This window comes from Melanotaenia boesemani, chromosome 19 (assembly GCF_017639745.1).
Source record: "Melanotaenia boesemani isolate fMelBoe1 chromosome 19, fMelBoe1.pri, whole genome shotgun sequence".
Taxonomy (NCBI): Eukaryota; Metazoa; Chordata; class Actinopteri; order Atheriniformes; family Melanotaeniidae; genus Melanotaenia; species Melanotaenia boesemani.
Window position 1 is genome coordinate 20,022,965 of NC_055700.1, and position 20,143 is coordinate 20,043,107.

The following is a 20,143-nucleotide window of genomic DNA, read 5'->3' on the forward strand; positions in this document are numbered from 1 at the left end:
ATTACTAAACTGACACATTAAATAGAGCAATATTTACCATAGCAGTGCCCTTAAAAAAAGTTGTTTAAAGGATACTTATCAGGTTATTGATGCTCTTTGGTGGAGCAATGAAAAAGATTTAATAATAACAATGGATTTGACTTACATAGCACTTTTCGAGGCACTCAAAGTGCTTTACAGTAAATCCACTATCCAGTCAATCCTCATTCATACTGTCAAGTATTTACACACCGGTGATGCCAGCACTCCGGCACTGGAGTGAAAGAGGGTGAAGTTTTTTGCCCAAGGACACAATGACAGATTGACAGGAATGAAGCACGAATCAAACCACCAACCTTCCGGTTATTGGACCTGCTATGAGCCATTGTCGCTTGTGTATGTTTTATAATCAAAATACACACAAAATTAAATCATTAATTTCTTTTCTTTGCCTCTTATTTCAATTTTGGATTGCAGGGAAGATGGAGCCTATCCCAGCATTTAGCAGGTGAAAGGCAGCCATAGACTGTATATAAAAGATGGACGGAGCCTCTGTGACGTCACTCGTAGGTTTCTGAAGAGCTGAAATGAAGCTCATTGGGCGGCATCTTGGCAGTTTCACGCGTGTCGTCATTCCCGGAAAATCAAAAATGGGCAAAGAGGTGGAGCTAAGAGGGGGACTGTGAAGGTGAGGGTGGATGATTAACATTCATCAAATTCTGAGCTGCCTGTAGCTAAGAGCTAATCGAGCTAACCCAGAGCTAATGGTAGCTAACCAGCTAACGGAGGTAAGCGGGCTAAAGCTAAGTGCGGTGATAGTCGGCTAAAAACCGCAGGTGTGCTGCACTCTCCCTTCTTGCCGGGGATATTGGATACCTGTCAATCAAAAGGACACGCCCCCAATTGTAGTGAATTTCAAGATTATATAACATCCAAACGAATGAGTTAGAAAAAAAAATCACTCCCCTCACAGTTGTCATGAAGGTAAACTTGACCTATTGATCCTAAAATGGATTTTTGTACCAAGCTTTAAACATTTTGAACGTTTTAGAGCCAGCCCCTAGCGGATGAGAGGTGAACTTCCTTATAGGCTTCACATTTCACTGCCAGAGGTTGCCACTTGGTCGCCAAACCTAAATTTGTTAAATCAATTTGAACTAAATTGAATTTGAAAACACTGCACTGAAAAGGCAAACACAGTTCTTACAAAAAAAAAAAAAAAAAAAAAAAAACACTGTCATGTGAAATTGTTCTTATGCTGCTGGTATTCTAAAGCAATATGCAGCAACAATAATTAAAAAAATAGTGAGTGGCCCTTTTAATCACAATCTGGATTTGAAGAAGAAAAGCAGTGAAGTCTAATTATGTCACCCACTCCATTATTGCGGAATACTGGTTTGTCAATATTATATGAAATACTGGTTGGTTTTGAAGAGTGTAATATGACTTCACTTTGAACTACAAAAAACTGAGACTGCGCTGAAGTGTTAATATGTTAGCAAAATACAGCTTTCGTCTGTGGTCACTGGCTTCTGACTGAAAGTAGTAGGGGATAGAGTGAAAGGTATTGAAAGTAAGCAACTAAAACTCCAGGGTGTTCACTGAGCACAACCTCAAGTATTGGCCCGTCTCCCTGTGAAATCAGCTCCATAATCCTATAATATTTCTGGCCCTCTTATTTCGGAGTGGCGCTAGAGTCAGCATTTAGTTCACTTCTCAAACTTTTTTTTTTTCCTCTCCCCCCTTTTTTTATTTTCTGTTCTGTAGAGCCAGGGGGATTATTGGCTCAGCAGGGGGCCTCCCTCACAGATGTGTACGCTACAAGCTGACCTGAAATAATCTTCTACCCTCTAACTGTTGCCGTTTGGAATCCTTGTTTCTGGCTTTCACTTACATTGTTTATCCATCTATGAAATTTGTATTTTGTATCACTGTTTTAATCTTAAACCCTTTTAACCTGTCACCATGCACCTTCCTGCTATTTTTTTCATCCATCCATCCATCCATCCATCCATCCATCCAAGAAAACCTCTTTGTCATCCTTTGATTGTCATGCATCTTAATAACAGTTAATAAGATTGAAACTTAGGCACCAGTTAACTACCAGCCAGATTTATCTGTGTGTGCCTATAAATGTATGTGTGTGTATGTATTTAAGTCAGCACAGGTGACTTAACACAACACTACTACATATATATCTGTAGTCTTTAGTGTGGTACAGGGAACAAAGTGTGACTGCTCCATCACTTCAAACACCCTGTGACACAGTCTTCATCCATCATCTCCACAGTTTCAGTTATGGCAACACTATGACAGAGTAATCCATCACAGTACCCATTTCTTACTATTTACTGCTAAATGATACATGCTAATTTCACAGAACTCAGAATCACAGTAGGCATGCAAGGCGTAGACTGTGATAAATATCAACATAGTTTTAATTTCATTGCTCAGTGTGCGGAACAAAAGAAAAAAAAAGTGTACATAAACGGATTCTTCATGTAGACTTGAGCATATTTATAAGTAAACACTAAACAACAACTCACAATAATTCACATTGATTAACTTCCCATTGCTCATCACTTTGACTAATTAATGCATAATTATATCTTATGTGAAGTATAAATCAGCATATATTGGCATGTGTACCGTTTCTCTAAATCCCTGCTGTTTATTTCTGTTTTTTCCTCTTCCACTTTTCTGTCACAAACCCTCTGCAACTCATTTACTATGAAAGCCTGTAGATCCATTACATAAAAGACACCCCTCAGCAAGCAGTCGTGAAAAAAAAATGTTGATAAGCTCCTGGCTCTTTCTCTCTCTGTGGAGTTGCTTTTTTTTGCTCTCAGTTTTGAAACGAATGAACCCTGGTTGGTGCTTAATGTGGCGTCAAGTGGTTTTTAGCTTAAATTTATAAATCAACATCCTAAGAATGCATCAACCCATCTTTCTTTCTAATCCACAGTCAGCTGTCTGTCACTTGTGCTTGGAACCATAAGAAAGCTGAATTCTTATTCCAATTTAGACTTAATATATTCTGGACAACAACTGTAGCAATAGTAGCCTGCTGATAAAGTACTTAAAATTTGAATAGTAATCTTTGGTTCCATTAACTCGCCTTTACTTTGCACTTCATTTCATAAATTATTATTCAGCACTCAAATTGTAATTTGTCCTATGATTCTTGGTCACATGCAATTATATTCTGTTAATCGGATAAATCAAGGGAAATAACAAAATAGCTTTAAAAAGGTCTCCTTACACTTTTTTTACTACTGACTTTGCTTCTACATTTCACAGTGAAAACTCTCTTTTACTGGCATTTAAATGTACTCTTATGAGGGGAAATAAAAGTCATCATGACCTTTGCTTATATCTATCATCACAGAGCAGAGCAGTGTGCTGTGTTTGACACAAAACGGCTTTTTTTCACGTTTATCTACAGAGAATGTAGAGTCTCCCCAATGTCATCTAAATTCTGAGTTTAAGATGTGAAGAAGTGAACAGATGTATGTCATCTGCTAGCTGGAGGCTAATACTGGTCCAACAAGCAACTTTTATGACTTTGATGTGAAACGTGAAGTCTGCATCACAAATAGCCCCAACTTCACAATAGCTGACGGGTAATGTGAGTACATTTGCTCATCCTGTGTCCAGTTTAATGTTCTGTGGAGAAAAGCTTCCTCTCAGGATTGGATGGATACAACTTTTTTTATATTTGCAACATAAAGGATTACTGTATTTGTGTATATATGGCCTTTGGGTTTCAATGAGGAATTTATTTTCTGTTTAGATCCAAAGATCAAAGCCGTTTTTGTCTTGCTTTGTCCAGTGGCCACATAAAAATAGTTGCTGCTGCTATAATATTGTAGAAACGGTGCTTTTGTACTTATTCTATTTTATTCATATCAGGTGGCTGTCTCCTGTGAGCCTGTTTGGGGTCTAACTCCTCCAAATGTGACAGAGACAAAATAATCTATGAATATAAAGTATCTCACAACCACTCTAAAATTCAGGAAAATAAATCACAAGTTTAAAACAAAAACACGAACATAAAGTGTGCAATAGCTGATATTATTTTCCCTGATGCCTCTGGAGCTGCTTTGTGGAGCATTTCTGCCTTTTTACTTTAAAACCTTTCAATGACAAATATGGAAGTGGAATTTAGTTCCTATCCAAAGCCTTTCAATAATGTTTCCCACCAATTCATAGGTGAATTTTAAGTGTTTTAAGTGATGATCTTACTCATCGTTTCCATTTACTAGCTTTTACACCCTTATTGCTACACAAAATAGAGTTTTCTCTGTCTCTAGATTGTAGTCATTCAGACTAACTCTGTTGTCATCCGAATAACTCTAGATAGACAAATTCATCACACTGCATCTGTTTCTAAAGACATCTGCTAAGGAACACACACACAAACCAGACTGAGCATAATCTTCATTCTACGAGTTGAAATCTGTAGATAAACCCAGATCTGAACCACTGTCCTGCTGGGATTAAACAATTGCATTTTGAGACTGGTGACAAAAAGGAATTAATCTGATAGCCTCTAAAAAGTGATAGTCTTCTTTCCACATACAGATATATGACAGTAAATTGGTTGTCCATGTATTCCTAGGGGGACCTCTTACAGTTTTTCTCAAATGCTAAAACACATTTCACAAATGTTTCCTCCATGTTCCCCAATGCCTAAACACAACACCCTTTTCTAAAGCTACATAAACACAACCACACCTTCGAACTTCAAAGCTCAAACTTCCACACCAAAAGAGCAGCTCGAAGCTTTCAAACATGTAAACTCTATACACATCATTACACACTACAGCAAAACAGTTGAAAACACAATGCTCAATTTGTGAGACGGGTCTTTGTTTCATAACTGTCAATGCATATTTTTAGAAACTTTACAGTAACAGATCTTCTTAGATCTCTGCAGAAGATTAGGCATTTAGATTTGTGAGTTTCATATGAAGAGTATAAATCTATAGAAAATACTGCATGTACACTACTGTAACACGACTCATGGCAGAATCTATTGCACACAACAGTACTCTTGAAAACATGATCAGGGTGTGAAGTTTTTTTATTGACTTTATTTACACCACACACACCCCACAATCACGGTGCGGCATCATGTCGCTGAGCTGCATCGGGCCACATCACCTCATCCATGTCGCAGGCTATATTGTCTCTTGCCAGGCACCCCGGGAAAAACGCCCTGGAATGGCAAATTCATCCTTGGAAGGCCTCCACTGGGATGTCATCACAAGCCAGCTCCATTGCCCTTAGGAGGTTCTCTGTATGGTTGTCTGTCATAAACCTTCCATCTCCACGATGAGAAGAACTCCTCTATAGGGTTCAGGAAAGGGGAGTAGGGTGGCAGACAGACGTTTAAAAACTGGTTACTGTTGGTGGTGAACCACTCTGATTTGGTTTGTTATGTGGAAGCTGACATTGTCCCAAATGATCACATAAATGTGATGTGTGGGCCCAGGATGGTGTTGGCGGAGCAGGAGGATGTCTCTTAGCTCCTCTAGAAAGTTGAGGAGACGCTGGGTGTTGTAAGACCCAAGGACAGCATGCCGGTGGACAAGCCCCCCCCCGAACCCATGGCCGCACAAAGAGTAATATTACCCCCCCGTTGGCCAGGAACCTCAGTGGTGGCTCTTTGGCCAATGATGTTACGGCCTCTTTGTCTTCGTTTCTGCAGGTTGAAGCCAACCTCATCCAGGAAGAGGTACTCATGAGGTCTGGCCATCGCGTCCAACTGTAATATCCTCTGTGAAAATGTGAAAGTGCACAGGTGTTGAGAACAACAGTCAATCAGGTAGCACAGTATCATCCAGAAGTAATGTAGGCCACTGAGCAACACAGTATGTCCACAAACTGTACTGTGAACATGGATGTATACTTACTTGCACATACTCGTAACGTAGAACTTTGTGTCGCGCAGAGATGCGCTCAAAGGGAACCCTATAGACCTGTTTCATCCGCATCTTTTGGTGCCGGAGAACTCGGTCTATTGTGGCCAAGCTGACATCCTCAATGCTCTCAAAGTTTAAACTATCAACAGTCCTGGACCTCCTCCTCTCCCTCCTGCATCTTCTCATCTCCCTTGTTGGCCTCCTCCTCTTCCTCCTCTGATTTGAACTCCTCTTCGTCGTTGGCCTGCTCCTCTTCTTCCATTGCCCAGCTCTTCTTCCTCCTCTGACTCGAATTCCTCTTCCCCTGACTCTGCCTTCATCCATTTTGTTTGTTTGGAATCTTCAGCAAACTGTGCACTCTGAACTTGCTTTTATACATGTGGTCACAGCATTACTAACAGGCGTCTTCAATTTTGAGTCGTTGTGTGTAATGAATGACGCCAGGTGTGTTCATTGTGTTCAAATATTGCTGACTGTGGCAAGCATTTTGCATCACATGAGCTTTCATTTGAGAATATGAGCAGAGTTCTTATGCAACTTGTGTTTTAGCAAGGAAAAATGTGTTTTGATTTATGAGAAAGGAGGATTGTGTTTTGTGAATTGTGTCTTCATGTGAAATGTGTTTATGATATTGGAAAATGATGGCTAGATTTAGTAAATGTGTTTAGACGACTGGTCATTTGGTTTAGGGGATTGGCTTTTGTGTTTTAGCATTTGAGAAAAACTGTAATAGATGTACATAATTCCAACTCTAACAGAGATTGCCTCAAATATGTAGAAAGAATTATCAGATCAAGTTCATCCTGTCTTCTCGATAAAAAAAAAACAAAAAAGAAAGAAAAAAAAAACAAAAAACAAAAAAGAGAATGAGAGTATGTCAAAAAATGTTTTAACTTTCTTTGTGTATTTTGGGGAGATCACATCCCAGGATTTAGACTGGACGAAAGTTTAAATTTCAAAGTAATATTTTGCCTATATGTATATTTAAATGTTGCAAAACTGTATAACAGAGAGTGCACAATAATCAGTTTTTTTGTTTACGAGGTCTTTCATAAACATGAATATTGAGCAGATTAACATGTCAAACCCATTTATGGAACACACATGGAAGTGTAAACACCAAACCACCAAACTAGTTGCTGTCATCATGTGTCCTTTATTTGCACCAGAAGAAAAAATACTAATAAGGCAGATCTTAAAGCATGTCAGACAACAAAACTAAAAAATGTAACAGAGCAAAATCAGGACAGTAAGGAAAATAAATGCACACTAAACACAGAATCATGTACTAAACAGAGTTAAGAGTTTATTGCACCTCATCAGGATGCATCTCCAGCCAGCAGGTTTTGGCTGTAGCCTCTCATTCAATGCAAATGTTGTTTCCACCATCCTGCCTGTTACTGTACTGCCACATTATTTTTGCCAGGGCTGGGGCTCCCTGATAACACTCCTCTTCTGCTCGCTCGCTCTCTGTATTCCCCGTTTTTACTCCATGATATGCATGCTGCTATGTCAGTCTTTTTTGTTCTTCACTCATTCCCCCATATGTACCCGATCCATTTCTGTTTTGGTGTGTGAAACTTTCTCCTTCTCTTTCTAGCTCACCTTCACTTTCTGTTATCCTGCTGCCATCATAAGAATGGATGGAGCCCTACAGCTTTTCAAAGAAGATTTATAAAGCTTTCTCAAAGCATATCACACAAGATCCTGACTTATGAGGTTCCATTTTTAGCAACGAATGGCCCAGAGGCAGTTAAACCCTGAACCCAGACAGTGCAATGATCAGATTATTGGACAACCACTCACAGCAAAATTGTAACTGGTAAGTAGGCTAAGAAGTGAGGGTAGAAATAAAACTCATAATCTGAACCAAATTTTGATATTGTGTACTTGAAAGTAATATCTGTACACACATCTAAAAATATCTGCTTTAATATATTGTTTTAAAACTGCAATGTGCAACTAAATTAAAGATCAGTGACGTGGAATTTTAATTAAAAACTGTCTATTGGTATCTAATCACTTTACAAAAAAATAACTACTTTGTTTTTATTCTCATAGAATGAGCCGTTTAAATCTACTTGTGGTCCACATACTTGGTAGCTGCCATACCACCATTCTTGCTACGGTGTCTCTGAATGGACAAACAACTGAAGTGAGAATGTTGAGCTTCAAACTGCAGCACCAGCTTTGTTTGATAGATGCTAGAAAAGACAGTATGCATGTACACAGTGTTGAAGTAGTTATCTGTACTGCAGTTATGCTACACCTCAGGCCACTGGATCCACTGAAAGATGAAATCAGGCTTATGTCTGGAAATATTTGACCACTGATGGCCACCGTCCATTCACAGCTGCACTTAGTATTTGAATTAATTTCTATGTCCATTTTCACCACTAGTTGTCAGTAATTCTGACACAGTAACTACCTTAAAGACACACTTCTTCTCAGAGATTGCCCTTCTAAATGGTTAATTCAGCATCCATCTTGCATCCTACCTGTACTGGGAGCTTTATCCAGCCAGTAAAACACAAAGCACTAAACTAAACATTTTTAAGCTTGACTTATCTCTTTTTCCTGTTTTCCTCCAATGTTACTGAGCAGAGGCATAGTTTCCAATAAGTGATGATTTTATTTATTTATGTATTTATTTATTTATTTATTTTAAAAAGGTAAAATCCAAAAAAAAAAAAAAAAAAAAAAATCTGTCAAAAATCTAATAAAACTAATTAAAGGGATATATAATAAAATTATTAATACATAAAATGAAAACAGTAGCAGGCTAAAGTGAAAGACAGTAAAAAGATTCAAATTCCGGTTCACTTGGAATATTGCTGTGGGAGAAAGTCTCATATTACCAGTTCAGTTTGGAGTCCAATTCCCTCCTAGTAGTTATGTTTTGCTCAAGCTCATTTGCTTAGTTCTGCCTCAATCTTATAAGTCTTGTAAAAATTGTTTTGACATGTTGCTTCAACATGTCAAGCCACATGATCACACCATCCGACGCCTCGTTACATAATCTATCACCATATTAGGCTGATTCCTTTTCTTATATATTGTTGTTTTTTACATAGCTTTGAAAAAGCATACTTTGAAAATTAATTATATAAACTCTATCTAAACTGTTTTAGACTTTTATTTTAGATTTGTTAAGTATGTTCGCTTAAAGTGTTGCTATCTGAGACATTTGCAACAAAATGTCATTCATGGGTGCACCTGTGGTGTGGATAAATTGGATGCCAATATGGATTCATCTATCTAGAAAGCCTCAGGTGAATCGTCTGGGTCTGTAGCTTAGGAGGAGTGCAACGACCTGCGGGACCTTCGACAGCCAAGTTGGTTTCTAAACACCATCAGCATTGATTTGAATGTTTTTGAAGTTGGTTAAATGTCATCTAATTCTTGTGTTTCTTTCAGATGCAGCCTCTCCAAAGCTGGAGAAATACTGTGCCAGAAGAGGAGCAGGCTTTGCCAAACATCAATGAAGAAATATTGTTTTTCAAAAATCTATAAAACTTTACCAAGTTGCACAGACATTTGACTCAAATTTTATTTTAATACAACTTAAATTAAATACAGTAACACAATTACTATCCCAGTTACATAAGCAATGGAAACTGGGCTGCAACATCGCGCAGCATCCCAAAAGAAAAAGTTGTGAAGTGCGGTTGGTCAGCCTCTGGACGCTGTTGGGCAGCAATGGCTCCAGAAATGTGAATAATAATGTCAATGTGCCATCAAACGAGTCAGGAACGCAGTTTAATGGCTGGAAAGTTACAGCAAGTGGAGGAACAAGGCATTCATTTACAGGCAGAGGTGGAAATAATCAACTCACCAAACACAACACTGACCATTTATTTCACAAAAAAATCTATTTTAAATTAGGAAACCTAAACCTAACCAAACTTTTACATTGTTAGAATTTTATATTAAGGCCCTGTATCTTTGATTAAACAACGGCAAAACCACTTTAGGGTGGGCTTAAACATGCACATGCTTATTTAAACAAATATACACATGTTCTATGACATCAGAGCTCTATTTCAGCATCTGTCTCCTTGACAGAATGATTTGATGCTGACTTGTTAGAAGGGTTGTTAGTGAGTGAGTGAGAGAGACATCTCCGTCCACTGTCTTGAGAGGTCTGAAGATTTCCATAAAACTTTCGCATACTGGTGTATTGTTTTTGAGTAAAAATGTAAGGTTAACTGCAACAAAGTGAGGTCCAAAGGCACAGAGAAATCAGTGGAAGCTAAGTTCTAATAAGCAGCACAGACTTGAAGCTTGTAAGTTTGCGTGGGAGACAGTCTGCCAGGTGGATGTCATCTCATTATTCTTAGCTCATGCTCTTCTGAGGATAGACTTCGGTGGGTAATTTCCATTTTACAGTCAAGGCGTTACCTTGGCCTTTTAACTTTTAGTTATTTATTACACCAGGAAGTCTACAGGCTGCAGAATGTTTTTGCATTAGTTTTCACCAAATTATTTCCACTTTGCTGATTGAATTTGCTGATTATAAGTATTGTTAAATTGTGGAGTTTGAGTGGGGTGCATATTATCTAGTTATCCTTCTTTGCTTTTGATTCTGTGTTTTATTCTTTAACAAAATAATAAAATTTCAGTCATCTCAGCTTTATTTTTCTCGTTTTTTTTCAATATGTTTGTGGAGTAAAATGGGCTGAACTTGTTGGTGGCAGTTCAGTACTTGAAAATTAGCACACAGCTAATGATGGGTTGTTAAATGCTTGTGATTGATAAACTTTGTTTCTAGTTATGATCCTGTGAAAGTTGATTTCATCCCAGTTGATGGGATTGATTTCTATGGTTTTCTCCAACATTTGAAATTGTGAATTTGGAGATACTCAGACATACTATTTCCTTGATTCATTCATTGTCTCTTACAGTATGCCATCCATTTGTCCTTTAGCAGAAACAAACTATATGAACTTATAGAAAAGGTCAACATTTCTTGATTTACAACAATGTGGGTCTCACTTGTTAGGTATGGTAGACCAGTATAAGCATACAAAGGACACACAAAGGATTAATTTTAATCATTAAATTATGCTCAACAAGCACCATAACTTAAAAGAGGAGAAAAAGTGAATGACAACAGCACCATATACATGGGGAATAGAGCACAATGACAAGAAAAATGAGGGCAAGAGCTCAGTGCATCATGGGATGTCCCCCCAGCAGCCTAAGCAGTAAAGCTAAAGGTAAGGCTAAGGGTCTCCCAAGTCAGCCCTTACTTTAGGCTTTATCTAAAAAGAAAGTTTTAAGCCCATTCCTTGCCTCTCTGACCACCACCAAACCTTCATATGCTAGCGGTCCGACACTGGAGGACGACGTGCCTTGTCCAAGGACACAATGACGGATAGACTGGGATGAAACAAGATTCAACCTGCTTTATCGCCACTGCTACCTGAAAGTAAATCTTGTTTACAGTAACCTTAAAAGCCATCAGTTTACAGACTTTCTACCGTATTGATTAAATCTGATATAGAAGTATTAATTGAGGGAAAAAAAATTGAATTGTCTAGTTGGGATGGTGTCTCAAATACAAATAGATGGTCTAGATGACACTAATATTCTCAATAGCTCAGAGTTCAATAACACAGAAACAGTGCAAACATAAATCAGGTTCTACAGACACATCTAAAGTTGCTGTACATCATAAACATAATCTATAATGGGAAGGATATCATGGATTTTCTCTTTAATGGAATATACCATCTATAGCTTCCTGGGGTTGTTCTTGTTCTTCTCTATTCATGGTGAATGACAAACAGTTTAGCTGTACAAGTGCTTCGTTGTAAACTATTAAACTTTCTGTCCATGCTAAGTGTAATTCTTCTAAATTACATGAACACAAGTACAGTAGCTGTGAAGGAAATTCTGAATAAGGGACACATGGATGATCCACTACAAGTAACAGAAGTGGTTTCACTATTTTCCACTTTGGGTAAGAGAATTTGAGAATCAGACATTCAATAGAACTATAACTAATCTTAGATCAAGGACTGATTAATGACCATGATTGGAAGAGAATTGCCACTCCTCTTCCTCCGTCTGTTGTTCCTGCCATCCTAGAGCAGGGGAATTGAAACAGTTAGCTGATTCATTAATGCTGATATCCTCCTGCTGCAGCGAGTAATACATCAATATAATAACCAATCAGTGCTGTCTGACAGAAACGTAGAAAAGAGATATCAAATGTTTAATAAACCACATTTAATCATTTTATTTTTTACTCCGTTTGTTTTTTTCAGATTTTTTATTGGGTTTGCAGGATTAGCTGTACTTGTCTTTGTTTTAATTTATTAAATTTGGGTGCTGGAGTGACAGACAAAGTTAATATGAAATTTTGGGAGGGTGGCAGCAGGTGGGAGGCGGCAGAGAAGCATGTAAGACTGCAACTCTGTCTTCTGGTCTTAACATTGTCATTGTCTCAGACTATTAATTAATTCATTCATCCATATGACTTTTTTCCCTGTCCGTTATAATAGCAAGCAGAATGACAGTGTGGCTGCTGTGTTGTACCCAATAAGTTTGCTTTGCAAGGAAGACCTTAATGGATATAAGACTCCTTTTCATATTTTATTACTATTTTTTATCTGTATTTGTTTATTGCTGAATTTACATTTTAATGCTGGATCTGGCAGAGAAGACAAAAGAAAAAGAGAGTAAAAAGAAGAAAAAAAAAATACAAAAACACACACACACACAAAAGAGCAACTGCTGCAACACATGTAAAGAAACAGATCATCCCATGGCATATAACATAGCAGACAATCATCAGGAGCACCTCTGCCATCACTTACCTCACTTACCTTACGTCAGTGTAATTCATCCATATTCCTAAATATGAGAGCTGCCCCATCCAGAGTTGGATGAATGCTGTCTCTCTTTACATGACCTGGTTTTGCCAACCATTCGTTGTTTGTTAGACACCACCTGTCATGGCTCACGCTCACTTCCATTCCCTGCTTCCTGCTGACCATATTTGGATCACCAATCACTGCTATCAGGACAGCGCAGCTGGAGGACATCAAGGCATCATTATCATCTCCATATAAACCTCACCCGGACCTCCAGTCATCGCTGGATTATACTACTCATCGTGGTAACCAGTCGTACACGTTATCAGATTCTGTTGTGTCTTCCTGTGACTAACCTGTTGACGTCTCTCTTCCAAAGAACCAGTCCGTGCCCCGCCTGCATCTTGGAAAACCCTGTCTGCCCGCTCCAGCCCGTCCGTTCAGTGAACCCTGCCAACCTCATCTGCACCTTTCAATAAACTGTTCTTTGTCATTCTCCAAAAGCTTACTCCTTGGATCCATACACCACATCCTTGACACCACCTAGACAACTAGGAGTTAAACATTTCATCTCTGGTCATCCAGTGATTAAAAACCCATGCCTGTGTTTAACATCAATATCATGATTTCTGCTGTATATGAATTGTTCAGATTACTCTGCTGTTTTCAGCAGTTGACGCATGGCTGAAAAGAAAATGCTATTAAAGTCTGTTGTGGCACTGTTGATGTTTACACATTATTTATTCATTCATGAAAACTTGATTAGCTTGATTCTAATCTTGATATCTCTGAATTTGAGTCATGGACCTGGACTGAGCCAGAAACATATTTTAAACTTGGCACGATTAGCTCTGTGGTCTCTGTGATGCTGACAGTAACTGATATTACTGTCTGGATGCCAGGCCAGTGTGTAGTCAGATTGACCTTTGCAACAGGATATTCTACTAATGACATCTTTTCTTCACAATTATTAGACAATTACTAGATGACTGGATATGAAGGAAACTGTGATAATTCAAAAGTGTTTTGCTATATACCCAATTTCTAAATGAGTCATTTGGGCCCATTAAATTAGAGCAAATTGCTGCTATTAAGGAGTTGTGCTCTACAGAGAATCAAACCAGGAAGTAATGCTTCCCTGGGACAGATGTCCTCTAAATCCAAATACTAAAGTTTTAATGCAGATGTTTTTCTGTACAGGAGATGAAAGGAAGTATCACACAAATTTGTGAACATATAACTTTCTTTACAAAATACTTACGTTTTGCAAATCTGTCAAGCATTAAACAAACTGCAGTTACTATTATATGTACACAGACTTACTGAATTTTTAAAACGTTTTTATTAGGAAATCACCTTACCTATTCAAACCCTTTGAGTACATTTGGTTAACAGTTTGTTGTCTTCTCAGCTCACTTTACCAGCTGGCTACATTAATGTTGCTAGACTAGCCATGGTGCATGACATAATATATTATAATCTGCATTGTCTCCACCTGTGATAATTCTATACTGTTTTATATAGAGGTTAAAATACACAGATTACAACCTGTACTGAGCTAAACAACTTGAACATTATTCTGTTCCTATGAAAGCTGCTGTGGGAGCAGTTTTCAGTCTGGTACTTAGGCAAGACCAGCCTACTTTTTATCAATGTGGAGGACACTGGTTAAATTCAGCAGCTCAGGTCTTACTCGTCTACAGTTTTTATAAGTAGGCCTTATGTAAGTTTAAATTAAGTCTGCTTCAATTTTATACTGTTTTACTGTCAGTGGACAGGATGAGTTCCTGTCCTAACATGTAAAAATATGTTATTTAAATGCTGCAGACTTATACATGTCAAATGCATATAAATTAATAATGATAAACTTGGATGAACTAAGTTAATATTTGAATCTACAAACTTTTGAAAATATAGATGCAGAATCTATTTAAGCACTTTGTTTGGGCTTATTTTGTATTAAACGTCAATAACCTCTATTCATACATTGTTTATTCAGGTCTCCAACCTTTCCTCTCAGCAGTCAGAGTCCACATGACTTATTCTAGTTTCATTATCATCCTCAGGAGAGGATGATATGTTGTTCAAAAGGTTACAAGCGCATCTAATAATGAGATTATTTTACTGCACAAGCAGCTTGTGCTCTATATTTTTCAAAATATCTTTAAGATTTCCTGATCGAGAACTTTCTGTGACTGGAGATTAAATAGTTCTTTTGGCAACACACTGACAATGTGATTTGCCCCAAGCAATTTTTTAAATCTCCTGATTAGCTCCTCTGGCCATGGAGCTTGAATATCCTGAAACAGCATTAGTTCTGTGTTTAGAAGCCACAAGGCTGTACTGTCGCATATTAAGCTGGCTTGATTTTTTAAGCTTTTAATTTATTGATATATAGTTTATCCAACAATTACAAAATGCACTGAAACTAGAAGTGATCAATAACTTTTTCTAAAATGTTTTAGCTTAATTTTCTAGACATGTATTTGTGTATTGTTTAGAAAAAATATATATATATATATTTGTGCTGGGCAACGTATAAAATTTTTTATCGCGATTAATCACATTGTTACGCGCAAAATGTCTCTTTCCCTTTAAAAGAAGGTCTACTGCTATATAAAGAAAATGCAGTAAATTTTGGTTTATAAACACTACATCAGTTCTCTCCAACCTGCGACTCTGGAGCTGCTAGTGTCTCTCTGGACCTTCCACAATGCCTCTATATACATGGCTAAAATATTTTTTTAAATCTATCTTTCTTGTCATTAGGTTGGAAACCAGTGGCTTTTATTTTTCTTTTACTTCACATCATTTTCCACAAATATCTACATCCTAGAAATCTATATCTATATATTTATTTTAATACCTAAAAATGGAAAGAAAATGTGGTTCTTCAGACATAACAAATAATCTATGGTGGCCCTTCATTATATATATATATATATATATATATATATATATATATATACATATATATTAAGCTGCCTTTTTGAAAAGTCTTGTAACATTTGCAGCTCTAAAGGAGTTTTATTTAGTCGGCTGAGGGAAAAATGGATTGGAAAGGCTGCACTAAACACATTAACAGATTTAGCAGCAGTTTTTTAGCAGCAGAAAATATTTCTTTATATATATTTATAAAATCAAATATTTATGACAAAGAAGGATGAAATGTTCAGGATTTACTAACTAAAAGGTAAAAAGTCAGCAGGGTGAATGTAAAGCTGTGAAGCTGCTTCCTTCTAAACACAGAAGGAACAATATGTGATGAATATCAGCATCAGGTGAACAGACAGAAAGCAGGATGAGAATCTCACAGCTTCTAGATGGTGAAGAGAGAAATATTCACAAGATGCACAATTACTTATTATCCAGATTTCTGGCCTATAATTTCTCTAACCTTTCATTCTTAGCTTGACTGTATTGGCTTCATGTGCAGCCTCCGCTACCAGGAGTTAAGGGGTTAACGTCTCATTTCCGGGTGTAGCGTCAGGTCTGTAGATGTAACTATAAACATGTGTGGTACACAGAAAGTCCAGAATCTCAGCTACCAGCTCAGCAAAACCAGTTCTATCACCAACAAACACAGTTAAGACAACAAAAGTTAAAAACCAGGTACACAAAGTCCGAACACACATGTAAACACATGATGTCTCCCCATGAACACAAACAAACGACTCCTCTACTGAAAGCTCACATCTCACAGATTCCACAGCTGGAAGTTTCATCTCGCTATGACCAAGATTCACCGAACCAGAGGCAGAAGAAGGCCCGATTTATGCTTTACGTTTGTAAAAGTCAGAAAACATGTCTTACCTTTGCTGTCTTGCATAAATTAAAGCCGCATTTATTTAAAATAAATAAATAAATAAATAAAAAGTTTCTCATTGTCTTTTGGGAGCAGTTTCCCATCCAAAAATCATGATGTTCTGCCATCTGCATGGGTTTAGACAGACAAAGAGAAAGTCGGTTCTTCTTCTTCTTTCTTAAGTTCCAGAAAGAAAACTGCTATGTCCGAATGTGCACCCTACTCCCTACATAGTGCCCTATATAGGGGTCACGCCATTTTGTCGGAGTGTCCGAATGTCCAGAGATAAAAAAGTAGGGCACTCAAAATTACCCACAATGCATCTTGAAAAGTAGTGTGCAGCTCAACATGGCGCAAGGAAGCGAAAAAATTGAGCCGCACGAATTTACATATAAGCAAACAAACAAAGAATAAAATACAACATAAAGAATAAAAAAAATATCTACACACAACTTCGGATTGGATTTGTAATGATATCTTGACGTGGGTTGTGGTCGCCGTGGTGACGGCGGTAGTCACATGGTTTTTTGGCGACGAAAAAATAGGCAGCTTCCTGTCCGAATTGCCAAGAGAATGAGTCACTATGTAGTGTGCTATGTAGTGCAGCCCTATGTAGTCAATGAGGGTTTAGGGAGTAGGGTGGACATTCGGACACAGCCAACGTCTCTTCATTTTAATAAATGCTCTCTCCTGATTACCTCAGACGCACTGCTGCAGCAGGGAAGAGAGACAGGGATGCCATGTTTCTGTCATGAAAACCAGTGGTCAACAAAAAAAAAAAAAAAAAACAAAACAAAAAAAACATTAATGCATGATTAAAAATATTAACAGCGTTAATTAAGCGTTGAGTGTTTGTTGAATTTGAGATGGTTTACTTGGCGGGTTTCGTGTATAATTTCTGATTTAACTTTTGTTTGTTCTTTTCAGCAGTTCCGCTAACGCCAACACTTGGATCTCAGTTAATGTCCTGTTTTATCCCCTTTATTTTGAGTCCCTCCACAATAAATTGATGTGTTCCAACTTTAAAATCGCGACTGTCTTTTGTGTTACGTCCCACTCATACCCCTATTACGAGCCGTAACATAATAATAATAATAATAATAATAATAATATATATATATATATATATATATATATATATTGATATATACATAGACTAAGAGTTTACTGTAGCATTTCCAGTTGATGATGTGTTTTGACTGCAGTAAAACTGGTCATGAAAAGAGGCTGGCAAAAGTTACAATATTTCAACGGGACAAAAAAAAGATCCAAGATGAAGTGGAGAGATGGGGGAAGAAAAGAGAGGGTATGGATACAGAGAGGCACTTAAGACAGATACTCTTTCTTCTTTCATGAGGAGATGGGCCAGAGAGATGAAGTGATAAAGGGAGGCAGAACAGAAATTGAAGGATAAAAGGATGATAAGCTTATAATGAAAGGATCATAGAAACGGACAGGGAAAAAAGTATCAAACTGTAGAAAATGGAGAAAATTATTAAAAAACTAAGATTTTGTTAGTTGTAAAATTTTACTTCAAAATTATAACCATTCCTGCAACCCCAAATAATAAATTAATGAATGAAATTCATAACTAGAGTGATGTGTTTTCATCTCTTGGCACTGGTGGATTAGTCTGTTGTAGTTGATCAACATCTTTCATTTAAATGAACAACAAAGCATGAAAAAAAAACATCAAATTTGAGGAAAAAAACAAAAAAAACAAACAAATGTGCTCAATGAGTCAATACATATTACCAAATACAGGCCTGGCTCTCAGCCTCCACCCTAATTAATTTCAAAGGTGTTCTATCGGCTTGAAGTCAGGACTCTGTGTAAGCCAGTTAAGTTTCACACTAATCTCCCTCATTCATGTCTTTATGGACCTTGCTTTGTGCACTGGTGCACAGTAATGTTGTAATAAGAAAGGGCCATTCCCAAACTGTTCCCATAATGTTGGGAGCATGGAATTGTCCCCTGGGCCAAAGCCGGGCGGGTAGAGAGGGCCTTGGAGGATGGACCAGGCCCAAGCAGAAAAATCTGGGCAGACAGAGGCCGCGCAGACAGCAAACTTGGTTCAGCTGGTCAACCAAGAGGCCGAGAAGACGGGGGCAGGATCTCTAGAGGCCGACTTGGAGGCTCAGAAGACTGGAGCAGGCTCTCTGGAGGGTGACCCGGATGGTGAACAGACATGGGCCGGGTGTCCGGAGGAAGACCTGGAGGACGAGCAGACTGGATCTTTGGCGGACAGACAGAGGGCGATACGAACTGGAGCTGGACCCTTGGAGGACATACAGACCTGATCTCTGGTGGACGGCCAGGGGGCTGCACTGACTGGAGCTGGACCTCCAGAAAACGGGCAGACCGGATCTCTGGAGGCCGAGCAGACAGGGTCTCCGGTGGATGGCCAGAGGGCGGTACAAACTAAAGCTGGACCCATGGAAACGCAGATTGGAACTGGATCTCTGGGACACGTGCTGCGTGGAGCCGGATCTCTGGGAGGAGCACTGCGTGGAGCCAGATCTCTGGAAGGCACTCTGACGGGAGCACTGGAAGGCGTGCTGACCTTTGGTCTGGTGGACAGCCAGAGAGCTTCATGCACAGAATCTGGATATTTGGAAGGTGCACAGACAGGAGTCGAATCTCTGGAAGACAAACAGATGTTAACATAATGTCTGAAGAGTGACCGGGAGGTCGCACAGACAGAAGCTGAATCTCTGGAGGGTGACCGGGAGGTCGCACAGACAGGAGCTGAATCTCTGGAAGGCAACCGGGAGGTCGCACAGACAGGAACTGAGTCTCTGGAGGATGACTGGGAGGCCTCAGGGACAGGAGCTTAATCTCTAGGAGGCTCTGTCGCATCCACATTATGGAGAGCCCAGGTGCCAAAGGCAGAGGAGGAGCAATCTCTCTGACTGTGTGGACCACAGGTGGTGGCAGAGGAGTGATCTCCTCGGTGGTGTGGACCACAGGTGGTGGCAGAAGAGCGATCTTCTTGGAGCAGTGAACCAAGAGCAGGTGAGAAGCATCTTGACCTGAGACCCCCTTGGAGCCGGGAACCAGAGGCGGGTGAGGAGCATCTCGGCCTGGGTGCAGGCGTCAGACGCTGAAGAGCCGAACAGGATCTGGGTGCAGGAGTCGGACGCTGAAGCACTGGAGCAGACCGGGGCGCTGGCGTCGTCAGACGCTAAAGGGCAGGCAGGACCGGGGCATTTGAGTCGGACGCTGAGGAGTCGGAACAGACCAGGGAGCAGGCATTGGAGGATGCAGCGCTGGCCGGACCTTGGAGCTAAATAAGTACACACAGGGACATGCAAACTGGGCCATCTGGGTGGAGGTGTCCTATAAACCAATCTGGTTCCCTGGAAAGACAACTGCTCTGGATAACCCAGTGGCTCTGGCTCTGTGTCCAACCCAAGGAGCCGTCCCACCACTTCACTTTAGGTAATGCTCACGAGGGGCCTCCACTCCTGGCGCTTGGACGGTCTCCTCTTTCGGGACCTTGTGGGAGGAAGCTTCAGGGTCGCAGGATCTGGGTCCACACTAGTCAGGGAGCTCTTAGATTCCTCTCGGCAAAGATATTCAAAGAGTGTTATCATACCGTCTGCTGGGTC

General features: G+C 39.2%; 1 long non-coding RNA gene across 1 annotated transcript; it reads left to right on the plus strand.

Moving 5' to 3' along the window:
• Positions 1–1,334: 1,334 nt before the first annotated feature.
• Positions 1,335–19,040, plus strand: LOC121630342. Its single transcript, XR_006008516.1, has 3 exons — positions 1,335–1,345; positions 3,425–3,429; positions 18,943–19,040. It is a non-coding gene; the product is annotated as an uncharacterized LOC121630342 (long non-coding RNA).
• Positions 19,041–20,143: the final 1,103 nt, after the last annotated feature.